The sequence below is a fragment of the Leptidea sinapis genome, chromosome 22 (genome assembly GCF_905404315.1).
Source record: "Leptidea sinapis chromosome 22, ilLepSina1.1, whole genome shotgun sequence".
Classification (NCBI taxonomy): Eukaryota; Metazoa; Arthropoda; class Insecta; order Lepidoptera; family Pieridae; genus Leptidea; species Leptidea sinapis.
Window position 1 is genome coordinate 10,956,046 of NC_066286.1, and position 14,980 is coordinate 10,971,025.

Genomic DNA, 14,980 nt, shown 5'->3' on the forward strand with positions numbered 1-14,980 from the left:
GAAATTTAAAAATTAACATCAATTCCCGCCTTATAGACGATAGATGAAAATTATATTTTACAAATTTAAAAATGGAATAATTTTATCAAAGCAATGTATTGTCATCGGTCCTCGATAAATCTACGAAGTTTGAACGAAATCTGGCCGTTTAAAATGGGTCAAAATCGGGCCTAAATGAGTTGGTTACAAACAAACATACATACATACAGGTGAAGCTAATAAAACACATGTAAAAAAACTCTTGTATAATTCATTTGGACGCACGTCGCGAATAATATATGCTAGCATCTTCATTCTGCCTAAAAAACTTATTACATTATTCAATCAGCAGGAAATCTAATTAGAAACACTCTCATTGGGAAATTGTAAGCTAGTGATCACACTAGACTAAAGTGGATTCTAAATTTAGATTGAATTCCAAGACGACTCGCATCCTTGAAGTAGAATTACAAAGGGCCGCACGTTTCCATGGTGACGTATCTCTCTCAAGACAAAAGAAGATTAAGCTTGCCCTAGCTCTAACGGTGGGAATAATGGACATAAGAAAAGAAAGAAAAGTGTTGGTTTAAAGACTATTTATCTACTATTAAGCAAAAAAGTATTTCATGAAAAATTGTTTGAAACCAAAACTGTTTTAGAAATTTATAACAGTTGATTCCGAGCAGTTTGACTATATATTATTGTTTGGTATCTATGCAATGTACATTTTGTATCGGTACATTCCCATTATTTGCATCAAAACCTTTTTCAGCGGACACAGGAAAGAGCGGACGCCAACTAAATCGTAGCGTTGCGATTACGCATTTCTAAATCGAAAACAATTTAAGAACAAGTACGGTCGGGGCCGTCTACGCTCACTAAATTGGACACGATTTGTTTCAACTTCGATAACATCTTACTCTTTCTGGCAGATTGAATAAAGTAATTAGCTCTTAAGAGTTCTAGTTTATATAATGTTAACACCAGGAACAGACATAAACTGATGATGCCTACTACTCGGCTAAGTCGAGTTAGTAAGTCTTTTGTGGGGCGATGTATATGCTTTTACAACAAGATCCCAGAAAATGTTCAAAACAAAAGTATTACGTTATTCAAAAGAATTGTTAAAAAACGTTTGTGAGGTAAAGGTTACTATAACATAAATGACTTTCTTAATGATACCACAGATTGGGAATGGAGCGACCGCCCTCAGGCTATTAAATAATAAGTTTAATTGTACAATGTCACTCTGTAAATGTTACTTTAATTGTAAAACATATTTTTGATGAAAAAAAAAAAGCCCGCTGAGTTTGTTGCGCCCATTCAAGCCTGAGGCATTCACTTTGGAATGGGTGGTAGTTTTTTTGACTTTCAATAAGTGATTTCACATCCTATTTTGAATAAAATATTTGAATTTGAATTTGAATCAAATTAAAATAAACTACAACCGCACCTTTCTTATTGTTTATTTGGGTCATGGTATATTCACGGGCTATTTTCGTCAACTGGACATCTACGGGGCGGCTATCTTACCGAACTCCTTAAGGTAATTTATCAAACGTAGATGTCACCAATGGTCTCGAGGAAAGTCCTCTGTGGCCTCAGGTGTTTCGCCCAATTACCATTATCTGAACATCCTGCTCGTCCTTATTTTCATTAAAAAAAACACGCATGTATTCCAGAACAACGTGCGTGTCCGTTTCTTCAGCCTCTATATATATTTATTCACTTCCACGTCCACTATTTGTTACTTTAGAGTAGATTTTGTTCTAAACAATGCAGTGCGTTTCACCGTAGCTATATAAACCACAATTTCCTTTTCACTTATTTCGAATTATAGTATTGTTTCTACAATTATGTTAGCAAACAGAGGGAACCAATAAGCCGTGGCGTAGAAAGTATTCAATTTGCCATAGCGTAAAAAATTGCATGGTGAAGTGTAACATCAGCTGCAATCAGCCCTTGCCGGATGGCTGAGTCCAACATCGTAACAGCACTTTCGCAACAATCGGCGGAAATTGAGCTTTCTTTTTGTTTCGGCTGTGATCGCTCGCTTTTTGCCGATATTACAATTGAGAGCCTATTGCTACACTCGTTACACTTTTGATACATTTCGTTATACTTACAAAGACACTAGGACGGGTCTGTTGAAGAGTAGTCTGAACCGATGGGATCCTTTTACTAGGACTTATGTGCAGGGATGCGCTCCCAGAACATTTATGTCTACGTCGCGGTACGCTTTACCATTGCTTGTTTTGTGCCATGTCACATCACATCATACTGTCACAGCTAAGGGTAGATGACGGGGTAGATAATCTACTCCTTCCGTCACGTATACTCCCAACTTAATGGCTGGCAACACTTGACCCCTGGTGGTGCGGATGTCGCTGACGTTTGCCCCACCACATTTCATCACGTTAGCCCTTTTTTTTATGGAATAGGAAAACAAACGAGCGTACGGGTCACCTGTTGTTAAGTGATCACCGCCGCCCACAATCTCTTGCAAAACCAGAGGAATCACAGGAGCGTTGCCGGCCTTTAAAGAAGGTGTACGCGCTTTTTTTGAAGGTATCCATGTCGTATCGTCCCGGAAACACCGCACAAGGAAGCTCTTTCCACAGCATTGTAGTACGTGGAAGAAAGCTCCTTGAAAACCGCACTGTGGAGGACCACCACACATCCAGATGGTGAGGATGATATCCTCACTTGTGGCGTGTCGTGCGAAGGTGGAATTCGGCGGCAGGAATCAGGTTAAACAGCTCTTCAGAACACTCCCCGTGATAAATGCGGTAGGTTCTCTACGCAACGCCAAGTGATCCAGCCGTTCACAGAGCACTGTGTCCCCGACAATTCGAGCTGCTCTGCGTTGCACGCGGTCAAATGGATCGAGCTGATACTGGGGTGCGCCAGACCAGAGATGACAGCAATACTCCATGTGTGGCCGGACCTGCGCTTTGTAGAGCGCTAGAATGTGGGCCGTCTTGAAGTATTGCCGTGCTCTATTAATGACGCCCAGTTTCTTTGAAGCCATTTTGGCTTTGCCTTCCAGATGACCACGAAATTGGCAATCGCTCGAGATTTCGAGACCCAGTATTCCGATACTAGGCGAGGCTTTGAGGGAAGTGTTGTCGAAGAGCGGTGATACGACAAATGGGGTTTTTTTAGTGGTAAACGCGCAAACTTGAGTCTTCTGGGGGTTAAATTGGACAAGGTTCAATTTTCCCCATTCCGCGACCTTCTCAAGAGAGAACTCGGTAGAAGACACAAGTTTCTCCCGGCACTGGTCGACGATTTCCCGAGAGAGACCTGCATGGCCAGTGTATACGGCATCACCAGTGCTGTCGTCTGCATAGCAATGAATGTTGGACACCTCCAATATATCATTGATATGAAGAAGAAACAGCCTTGGGGCACTCCAGCATTCACGGGCTTCGGGTTCGAGCAATATCCGTCGACAACGACCTGTATGCTGCGCCCAGTGAGGAAGCTGGAGGTCCCCTTGCACAAGCTCTCGGGAAGCCCAAATGATGGAAGTTGGAGAGGAGCGCCTTGTGCCCTGACACCGGGGGTGGTCGGCGGTGTTTTTCCGTTGTCGTCGAGTTGGAGGCGAAAAGAGTGCACAAGAGATCGGCTTTCTCTTTTGCCGTATGGGCCAGGGTGTCATTCTTCATGTGCAACGGCGGCATGTATAAAAATATCCATACCCTGTAGTATCACATCGGCTACTGCAACGGCGCAGGCACTAGGATCATCCGAAGGGAAACAAACCCTGCCCCAAGGGTAGGATGCAAAAAAGGAACGCATCCTATCCCAATCTGCTGACTTGTAGTGGCAAACGCGGCGGGTCGCTGGTGGTCTGCGACGTTGGCGTCGGATGGGCACTACACTCCTGACCAGGCAATGGTCGGACGTTCCGAGAGGGGCGTCGACAAAGACCTGGTAACCATCGGGATGTGTAGTCAGCAGAAGATCCAATAAGGACGGCATGTGGCTATCCACATCCGGGAGCCGCGTTGGCAACTCGACCAATTGGGACAGGCCATACGCCAATGCAAAATTATGCACAGATCGCCCTGCGTAGTCTGTGGTACGTGATCCAAGCAATTCGGCATTGTGCCCGTTGAAATCACCCAAGACTACGATTTCAGCGGAGGGGATCTGTGCAAGCACGTCGTCAATTGCCGCTTGAACGCAGCCCATGAGATGATCGGTTTCTGCGTTACCACTATGGGAACTGTAGACACACCGGCCACCGGTCCTCGACACTAACCTATGCGAAACATAGCGGCACTAGGCCGCTGCTTCACGCCGGTATTCTGTGCGAGTGTTGTAATTAACCCGGACGAGCCTGGCCCGATTGTGCTGACGTCAAAAGACGGCAGCGTGACTCTCCCACTTCTAAAAAGCCCTTAGTCGCCTCTTACGACACCCATGGGCCTGGGACTCCCCTATTCTTTTTACGCCCCGGGAAAAGTACAGGGCAAAACACAGCCTTTATCGCCCTATATATAAAAAACCTCAATGCAAACAATGTTATAAGAATAATTTCCAATTGTAAATCTAAATCAGCTGAAGACGCACTCAAACACACGAAATCTCATCAAAATCGATCTAAACGTTTCAGAGTTTATAAACTTACAGCAGAATTATGATTCCTGCATTGCTTAATATTCATAGTAACATGTATTCCATTATTTTATTAGATGGTTACTCTAAAGCAAATTATGGTATATTATATTATGGAGCTTTGGTACCTACTTGGTGATATTTAGCCCACTAAGGCTTTTAAATTAAAATATGCCAGTGAACTTTCTATCACAATAAAAATAATGACATACAGATAGAAAGTATATTTTAGGACACTCATTATTAGTCGGCTCGATTTCTTAAATCGTATGTGTCAATATTTTTTTAATTAGCCCGGTGATCAAATTTATATCCTGAACCGGGTCAGTCTCGTAGTTTGTATTTTAAGCGATGAATATGATATTGTATTGTCATCAGTCCAAGCGTGTGCAAATCTCCACGAAAATATGACTTCTTAAACAAGAGCAAAGATGCTTATACAAAAATAAATAATTAATTATTATTTTTTTCTATTCAAAATAGGATATGAATTATGCCCATTCGAGAATTTATGTCTCAGACCTAAGTAGGGCGCAAGACACTCAGCGTGCTTCTTCTCGTTTTTTTTATATCCAGATAAAGCTTGAAATAAATAAAAATATTGAGAATATAATAAATATACATACCAGACAGTATACTAGAACTTACTTTGCACAAATTCAACAAATATATTAAATCTTCTTTGACAAAGAAGACTTAGTTACTTACTATAGTAGCCTATTTACCCCTTTATTCATAATAGTCTGCTAACTTAAAGCATTGCTAATTCTCACTCTGTCTTCTTCTAGCCTTCCTTCCTTAGCGGCTGTTTTAAGTTAGCGGACCATTATGAATAAGGGAGATAGAGGATAATGATGCATTGTTATTATCTGGTTCTGAGCAGGCCACCTAAACTTGTATAATATTATATTAAATAGGATAAGTTGTTATATGATTTAAAAGATGGGCTGGAAGTTTCTCATCAGTTCCTCTTATTTATGACAATAAGGGACGAGACGAGCAGGACGTTCAGCTAATAATAATTGACACGCTCTGGCCAATTCAATGCAGTGCCGCTCAGGATTTATTAATCTCCCCACGTCAAAGCCTCTTTACGAACTTAAATTTCTTCATGACGTTTACCAAGTGCTGTTGCAATATTTTATGTTATTCACTCCAAATAAATATATTTCTATTTCTTTATTTTCTTTCTCTCCCCGCCCCCCTGACACTAGATTAAATTATCCCCTTCAACAATACCAGCTCCCGGGTAACGCGACCAACATTGCTACGGAGTGTCCGCCGACGTGACCTGCCTGCCATGATAATTTTTCATCGCGCGGCTAATCGAGTGGAAAATGCAAGACACGGGCTTGCATCCCCGATGCCGACACTTACTTGATTATAAACCGAGTGACGTCAGTTTATAATAAGGTTTAGCTTTATTATAACCAACCTACAGAGAATAGGAAATCGCTGTATATTTATAAGTCTTTAATGTTAACATAATTTAGATCAAAAGAATATGTCAAGAAATGCCGGCGAGGGTAATGCGTCGGGCGTTGGGAATTACGTTCTTAAAATGCAATTTTAGGACTGATCATTAATTGTTATATGATGTTTGACTAGCTGGTGAAAGTTATGGAGCAGCTAAAGTACTATGACTATCATAAAATTATGTAGCCTATATTATGTTGTCCTCCTCGTCTTAATATATTTTATTTTAATTTTAATATTATGATAATAAGGGACGAGACGAGCAGGACGTTCAGCTGACGGTAATTGATGACATTGTTTGTAAAAAACACAGCGAGCATTATTTACAAAAATACTTATTCATTTTACAGCTTTTACTTTGTTAGGATTTTATACACATAATAATATCATTATATATATACTAGCGGACCCGATAGACGTTGTCCTGTACACACGTCTTAAATTTAAAAAAAAACGTATTTTCCAGATTTTAGATGGAGCACACAAAAAAATCATCAAAATCGATTCAGCAGTTTAAGAGGAGTTCACTGACAACACACGTACAGAAGAATTATATATATAAAGATATATATACGTTCAAATGGATTAGTTGTAAGAAATTAGTCCGTCGCAATAACTAATATCGACAAAATAATATGAGGCAGTATTTATGTAACAACGTCGAACCCATACTAGTCATAAGCCGAGCTTCAATATCTCGTATCAATCAGGCAAGTCCTTGAGTGATATTAAGATCTAATTGACCACACAATCTAAATCCAATTACAGCCTCCGTGTGAGTCGCAGCTCGTACAAGTAAGTCACGACGGCTTGATTACTCGCGCTATGTAACGGTATAATGGATCATCGTGTCCCGTTCATCATTTATTTATTTACTAGCTAAGCCGACAGACTTTGCTCAATTCATAATAAAAAAAAAACTCTTGCGGGTGAAATTTTGTACAAATCCGACGTTCTTAGCTGACTTCTACTCGGCGAAAGGAATATCCCTAACAAATTTCAAGTCTATACGCCTTATGGTTCCAGAGAGGTGGAAATCTCTTAAATATATCTAATATATAAAATTCTCGTGTCATGGTGTTAAACATTGAACTCCTCCGAAACTGCTTGACCGATTCTCATGAAATTTTGAGTGCATATTGGGTAGGTCTGAACATCTATTTTTCATCCCTCTAAATGTGGTCCACACGAATTTTTTTTTTTTAATTTTATTGACAGTTTTTTTAATTTGTTTGATTATGAGTCAGCATTTAAAAATACATACAACTTCAAATTTTCACCCATCTACGATCAACAGCTACTTTTGTATCGCGATTTTAATATCGGCAATACAACGTTTGCTGGGTCAGCTAGTATTTATATATATTAAGACTGGTCATTAATACTGTTACAATTAAAAATAAACAAATTATTACATTTTAAATCTGTCATTTTTATATGATTGTTCAATGAGTTTTTTCAATTTGGTGCCTATACATTGTACAATATTTTGCTAAAATGGAGTGCAAAACATTGGCACAAGTGTATTAAGATACCATTATTGAGAAGGTAGTGAAGAATCTTAAGAATACCATGTTCAATAACCAAGAATGGTCCTTCCAGAAAGACTCTGCACAGCTTGGTTGTACGTAGGAGAAGATCCTTGAAAAACGCAATGTAGAAGAACACACTGAGACAGTGGGCATAATATCCTAATTTGTGGCGTGTTGTGTGAAGGTGGAATTTGATTACTAATTAATTTACCTATGTAGGTTTGGTTCTTTTTAAGCTCTGTTATTGTATGTTTACGCCTGCATTATGTCTATATTTATATATTCTGATTACAAAATTTATAATAAATTCTAACATGGTGTTAAAATGTGTATTATTGGAACACTATTATCATAAACATAGAATAAAACATAATTAATAATGAAGAAAATTCAATTAAGAGCCTACGATTTAAAAGCTCAAACCTGTAGGTATGATTTGCAAACAAACAACATAATACCAAAGAATATGTAATAGCACTAGTATTGGCAATATTTTATTGTATACATTATATATACAATTATTATGCTCCATCTAAATATGGATTTTTATATGTTTACAGTTGCAGCGTGGGCCGCGTATTTCAAGTTTCTTTTTCTAAAAGCAAAATTGGATATAGACAACAACACACAACACCCACTTCAACTCCCCACAATCAAATTCCTACATTATTGGCATCCACTGACAAAGCGAAATTCAACACGCGGAGAAAGCGACTTTATACTTATATAAGATTTAGTCGAAATTGGGACGACGTTGGACGGAGTGCAAAGTAACATACTTTGTTTATCATGCTGCACAATATACATAGTAACTAGAACAATCCATTGGACTGAATCAATTACTTTTAATAATTATAATCTGGAACGCAAAGCGAAATTCCTGTAAGTTACAGCACCGTTTCATAAACAAATGGCGCTCTTAGAGAGAAGAAAGTGGGCATAAAAACTCCCAGAAGGTATAGTTGTTGAGCTTTGCAAATAAACAGGTAAAATTTATGCAACGTTGAACTTATTATTAATTTAATGTCAGGCTGAAAGCCGACCGTTCCTACTTCAAACCATGGATAAGTCTCCTGGATTGTTTCTTTTTCGCGCCATTTAGATGGAAGAGAAATATTATCACGGAACAGAACAGAACGTAGCAAATGTAGCTAAATGTTCTTCCCAACTTGTCAAAGAATGACTCTACGAATGTGCTACGAGAAAATACAATTGATGAAGTACGAAGAATATCTATAAATAAAGACAAAATATCTTATATCTTTAAACGAGCAATTCTGGTATTTATAATCAGAATCTCGGAAACGGCTCCAACGATTTTCATAAAATTCAGTATAGAGGGCATTTCGGGGGCGATAAATCGATGTAGCTAGGTTTCAATTAAAAAAAAAATGTAGATTTATCCGTGTTTTAATGAGAAACAGCAACAAAAACATTAGAATACAAAGGTAAATTTCGCAACTATATACAAAATACTGTAATAGCTCAGATGGGACATTGGGTGATCCGGAAAGCAGACGACCCCGGTTCGAATGCAGATGTCCTATTAGTTTTTTTTTTGTTTGTTCAAGTTTTGTACTTTCTTAAAAATCCGAGCAAGGCTCGATCATCTGTATTATTCTTAAATGTGCCATCAGTCCAAGTGAAAACAAGCAATTACAGAATATCAAAGGCGATTGTTAACAATTAGCAATAGACAAAGGTTACTAAACAATCAAGATCTGTGATGACGTTTTGTAACGCAAATCACCTTGACTTATTGTCGAAACGATTGTTTTGCTATCATTTCCTAGACAACGAGGCGCCTTTCATTACAAGTATTTTTTATTACGCTCGCTATTGTTCGATTTTGTATTGCCCTGTTTGTTTAAATAGTTTCCAGTGATATATATATATATATATATATATATATATATAAATGTCCAATAAAAAGAATACCAACATCAAGTTTAAGTCAAAGCTTGGCAAGTTTACCAATTTGGAAGTGTCTCTCGCGCAAACTATTCCGTTTAGAAAAAAATGATATTAGAAACCTCAATATCATTTTTAAAGACCTATCCATAGGTCTTTAAAAAAACCCACATGTATGGGTTTGATGAAAAAATTTTGAGTTTCAGTTCGAAGTATGGGGAATCCCCAAAATTTATTGTTTTTTTTTTTATTTTTTGTGTGAAAATGTTAATGTGGTTCACAGAATACTTACCAAGTTTCAACGGTATAGTTCTTATAGTTTTGGAAAAAAGTGGTTGTGACATATATGGACAGACAGACAGACAGACATGACGAATCGTTCCGTTTTTTGCCATTTGGCTACGGAACCCTAAAAAGAGAGCAGCCGGTACACATTTTTGAAACGAAGTTCCAAAATGTGTTGCTCTTGACGTGAGCCTTCCAGCGGAGCTGTCGAAAGTCATGATATACTTTTAGAGCTTCTCTTTTTTTATTGAGACGGAGAACAAACGAGTGTACGGTCACCTGATTTTAAGTGAGCACCGCCGCCCACATTCTCTTGCAACACCAGAGGAATCACAGGAGCATTGCCGGCCTTTAAGGAAGGTGTACACGCTTTTGAAGGTACCGATGTCGTATCGTCCCGGAAACACCGCACAAGAAAGGTCATTCCACAGTTTTGTAGTACGTGGAATAAAGCTCCTTGAAAAACGCACTGTTGAGGAACGCCACACAACCAGATGGTGGGGATGATATCCTAATTTGTGGCGTGTCGTGCGAAGGTGGAATTCGGCGGCTGGAATCAGGCGAAACAGATCTTCGGAACATTCCCCGTGATAAATGCGGTAGAAGACACACAATGAAGCGACGTCTGTACGTAACGCCAAATGATCCAGCCGTTCACAGAGCATTGGGTCCTTGACAATTAGAACAGCTCTGTGTTGCATGCAGTCAAATGGTTCGAGATTTATTACTATTCTCTGGATTGACGCATGATCAATAAATCTTGGTATGTTTGTTTAACTCTTCATAAATTATATTTATTCATCCAGGGAAGTCACTTCAAAAGTAATAACAGAGAGATTACTTGTTATTAAACAAATAAAATGGTACAAATAATCTGCTTTGTTGTACTACGTTGATGATTTTAAATCTTCACAAGAAATTGTTACCATTTCAACTAAAGTCAAAGCTTCCAAGAAACCGGGGGTAAAACAATAGGTTGAGACTATGCTTCAACCTGACCAGCATTTACATTGAAGACGCTCTTATAAGGCGTTAGTCCGGCCATATATGAAGTAATGCTCTCATCGCTAGCCTCGTCCACGACAGTATCACCTCGAAACATAATGCAGAGCTGCTCGATTGGCAGGGATTCTATACTCTGTGGACGGCTCGATCGCGTTGCGTAGGAATCGTACGTGTCGCTTAATTTGCAAAGAGCCGTAGTCAGCCAAACTACACCATCGTATCACACACGTCACCCATCTGTCTTAATGAGTGGCGTCCCTCCACAGTGCGGTATTCAAAGAACGTATTCCTGGCGCTTGCTTCCAGTTCTACAAGATGAGAGTATATTAAAAAAGTAACCCCTGAACAGCCGGCACGTGTGATTCCTCTGGTGTTTCAATATGGACGACGGTAAGCCCTACGTTTCACCTCCTATTCTATAATGAATGAATAGAAACTGGATCTCATTAGCAATCTCAGCCAAAATGAAAAATATCTTAGTTAAGTCTCGTGTTCCAACAGTAAATCTTGAAAGCGAAACGAATTAATGACGACACGAATTGCCTTAGAAACTGTATTGTGAGTGAAAGAGCATCAAACACCAACTGCAAACATTAAATAAATGGAGGTAAGTAATGTTAGAAGAGGAAAGTAATCGTGATATTCCCTTCCATCATTATTTTGATTATTATGTGTGTTTGTTTATTTCAAACGATATTTAAAAAGTTAAATTGGGCAAGTGGGGGAGGAGATAATTATAATGATATGAAATTTAGTTTGTGCTCGTAATAGTTCAAATCTTTAATACCTTCGTCTATACATACATATTATTTTTACACACATTAATACATATTGTCCCTATGTAACTCAGGCCAGCTTTTTTATTTTTGTCTGTTTGTGCACACTTATCTCAGAAACGGCTAAAACGTTTGAGGTGTTTACATAATATTATGAACATTCTTTGGCAAGCTCCCCGTAACATTTAGTTTTTCTTTCATTCAATTCGGCTCACAACCAAAAACGGGACGTTACAATATTTATTTGAAAGTGATATGGATTAATTATACAAATAAATTTTTAACCAAAATTTATGAACGATGCGGTTCTCGAAACCGCGCCTCTCGGGTTCCGCCCGAGCGCTCTTACCAACTGAGCCAGCCGTTCGAGTGTAAATGGATCGTAAATCTTGGTATGTCTTGTTCAACTCTCAGGTTGTGGCTTCATCTACATGATCTATTTTACAGTTGATAACCTACTCAACACCAATATTTGCATATTAAGAAATTGACTTGAGATGTCGCTCTTTCAAATCTAAACAGTTTGTTATTTTAAAGTGAAGTCCTTCACTTCTGGGATAAAGTAATAATTTCGATTAAGTAAATTCCTGAGTCCCGCACCGTTCGTATATATTGGTTACAAATTTGATTTGTATAAAGTGACGCTAGTTGGAATGATAACCCGAATCAATGCGGACAAAGACACGGGCTAGAAACAGTCGCTAGGATTGTTTCTAGACATAATTTATTTATTAGTTAAACTAAACGTATTCAATGTAAAAAGTACTAGATAATTATATTAGAAGGAAGACTATTATATGAAATTTAACAAATAAAGTTCCTCATAAGCCAATCATACTAATAACAGACATTAGCCAGGTAATTTGATCGGGTAGTTTGTCACCGCACGTCATCCACCAGCTAATGTACCGTTCACCTCCACACAACTGTTTCTGTGTCGCGTCACCACTAAATTGCTGTAACTGTACGTTTCTTTCGACCCATTGTTACACTGGCCCAATAATATACATTTACGTCAATGGAATGCGGATCTGATCCGCGATACAAGAGACATGTTACATTTTATTTATAGAACTATACACTGACAATAAACTAGCATATTGACGAACAAGGCGATCTCTAACAGAGATATATGAAAGCGGATCTATTTTGCTAAAACTGATGTTAATGACAAGTCGTAAACAGTCAGCAGACGACTGATACTGCACTGTTACACCTGGCCCATACTTCTATACGGATAAGGCGTGGCTTATTAAAGAAGACCTCAGGAAACGTATAGAAGCTTTTGAAATGTGGGCATATGTTGGCTATAAGTTGGACTCACAGGGTCACGAATGTGTAGGTCTGCGCCGCGTCAATCAAAAACACGAACTCATGCAATTCCACCAAAATGAGGAAAGTCGCATATTTGGGGACGACTCATCATGATGGGAAAAGTTGCCGGAAGAGGCGGCGTAGGTCGCTGAAAAAAGTCTTGGCTGCGCAACACCCGAGAGTGGACAGAGGTATCGCGAGTGCGACAGAACTATTTCGCCTCGCGATGGAGAAAAAGTTTAGTCGGAGAGGCACGCGAAGAAGAAACAGTCAGCCACGAATGGAATTACCTCCTTAGTAATAAATACTAATTTAAATTTCGAATCATCCCGCTGTCATACCAACTTTGATAATAATTGATGTTAAATGTATAAAATTATAACTGAATCTCAACGAATATCACATCACTTAAGAGTTTTTTGAATGTGAATCCGCGAATCTAACGTTTTCACTATTTTTTGTGTAGGGTACGACTAGTGAAATTACTGGGCAAATCAGACAACATCTTATGACTCAAGGTGACGAGCGCAGTTATAGTGCTGATGCCAATTGATACACACTGCCCATAACAATGCAGTGCCGCTCAGGATTCTTGAAAAATCCAAAAACTCTGAGCGGCACGGCAGAAATAGGCGCCGTTGTGGAACCCATAATCTAACTGGCATCCTGTGCAAAGGAGCCTCCCACTGCTGCTAGAGTCTCTATCCAGAGTCATATTAATTTTAGTATTTCCTTAATTAAATAGTTTACCAACGTATATGTTTCATGTATTTAGTTTATTATTTCACTTAACTTTAAATACCTTTAACGCGACGTCACCAAACGGCCCAACAGCACTGGTTTTTCAAAACAGCAAACAAGCTGAGTTGAGAGCACTTTGTAACGTATAGACATAATAGTATTCTATTTTTGAATTGTTTTTTTTTTAATTATAACATTTAAGTCAATTGAAATAAACAATTGTCTATTTCTTTCAACTTACGCTAATATCTTTTCATTTTTGACCGGTTCATTTAGCAAATAGGATCAGCTCTGAACACTTACTGTATACCGTCACCAATCAATGAACTATTACCACCATAATTACCTGAAAATAATAAAAAGAAAATTAGAAATTTTTAAAGATCCCCGAACAATCTATATAATAGCTAAAAATTTCTCTATAACATCAGTCTCAACAAACAAAAAATGACGCATAAAAATTGATCTATTATTTTCAGAGTTACATATATTTATAGTTACAGTTTTTTATTTTTATTTTTTATTTTATTTATTGGGGTAAACAAACAGTGAAACATTAGATCTTACTAACTTAAGTACATTATAAGGTGCCACCGTTACGCACAGATTAATTATAAATATTGAGATAGGCAAACATTACAAGGTTAAAAGAAAAAAAAACATACCGACGAACTGAGAACCTCCTCCTTTTTTGAAGTCGGTTAAAAATGTAATAAGATACAAAAAAGGGTGAAATAAATTTCACTAAACTATAAATTTTAAACAATATGAAAGGTTATTAGTTATGTTTTCAATGCTTGTACTATTTTTATTTTAATGATGTTCATAAAATTTCTTAGCACGTAAATGTTTATGCTTTTGTTTTCTTTTGTTTTTTTTGTCTGTATAATTAATATTTGTATGTAGTTTTAAGTTGTTACCGTTTTCTTTTATAATTAACTAGCGGAGCCGACAGACGTTGTTCTGTTATAAAAAAAAAACTCTTGCGGACGGAATTTCTTTAAATCCGTTCTAAGCTGACCTCTACTCGGCGAAAGGAATATTTCTACCAAATTTCAAGTTTCTACGCCTTATGGTTCCAGAGATATCGTGACGTGACTATATACGTGGAAATCTCTTATGTTTATATAGATTAAGTGTTAAACTTTAAATTAAAAAAATATTATATGTATTCCGACGACCTTTTGTACACGGTTAAACTCGAATAAGTTTATGTTTGTTATCTATAATATGTAATTTGTTAATAAGAAATAAATAAATAAATTTGATTTTTAAACATTCCAACTGACGTGCACAAAGTATCAATATGATTTAAATTTACATCAAAAGCTTCAC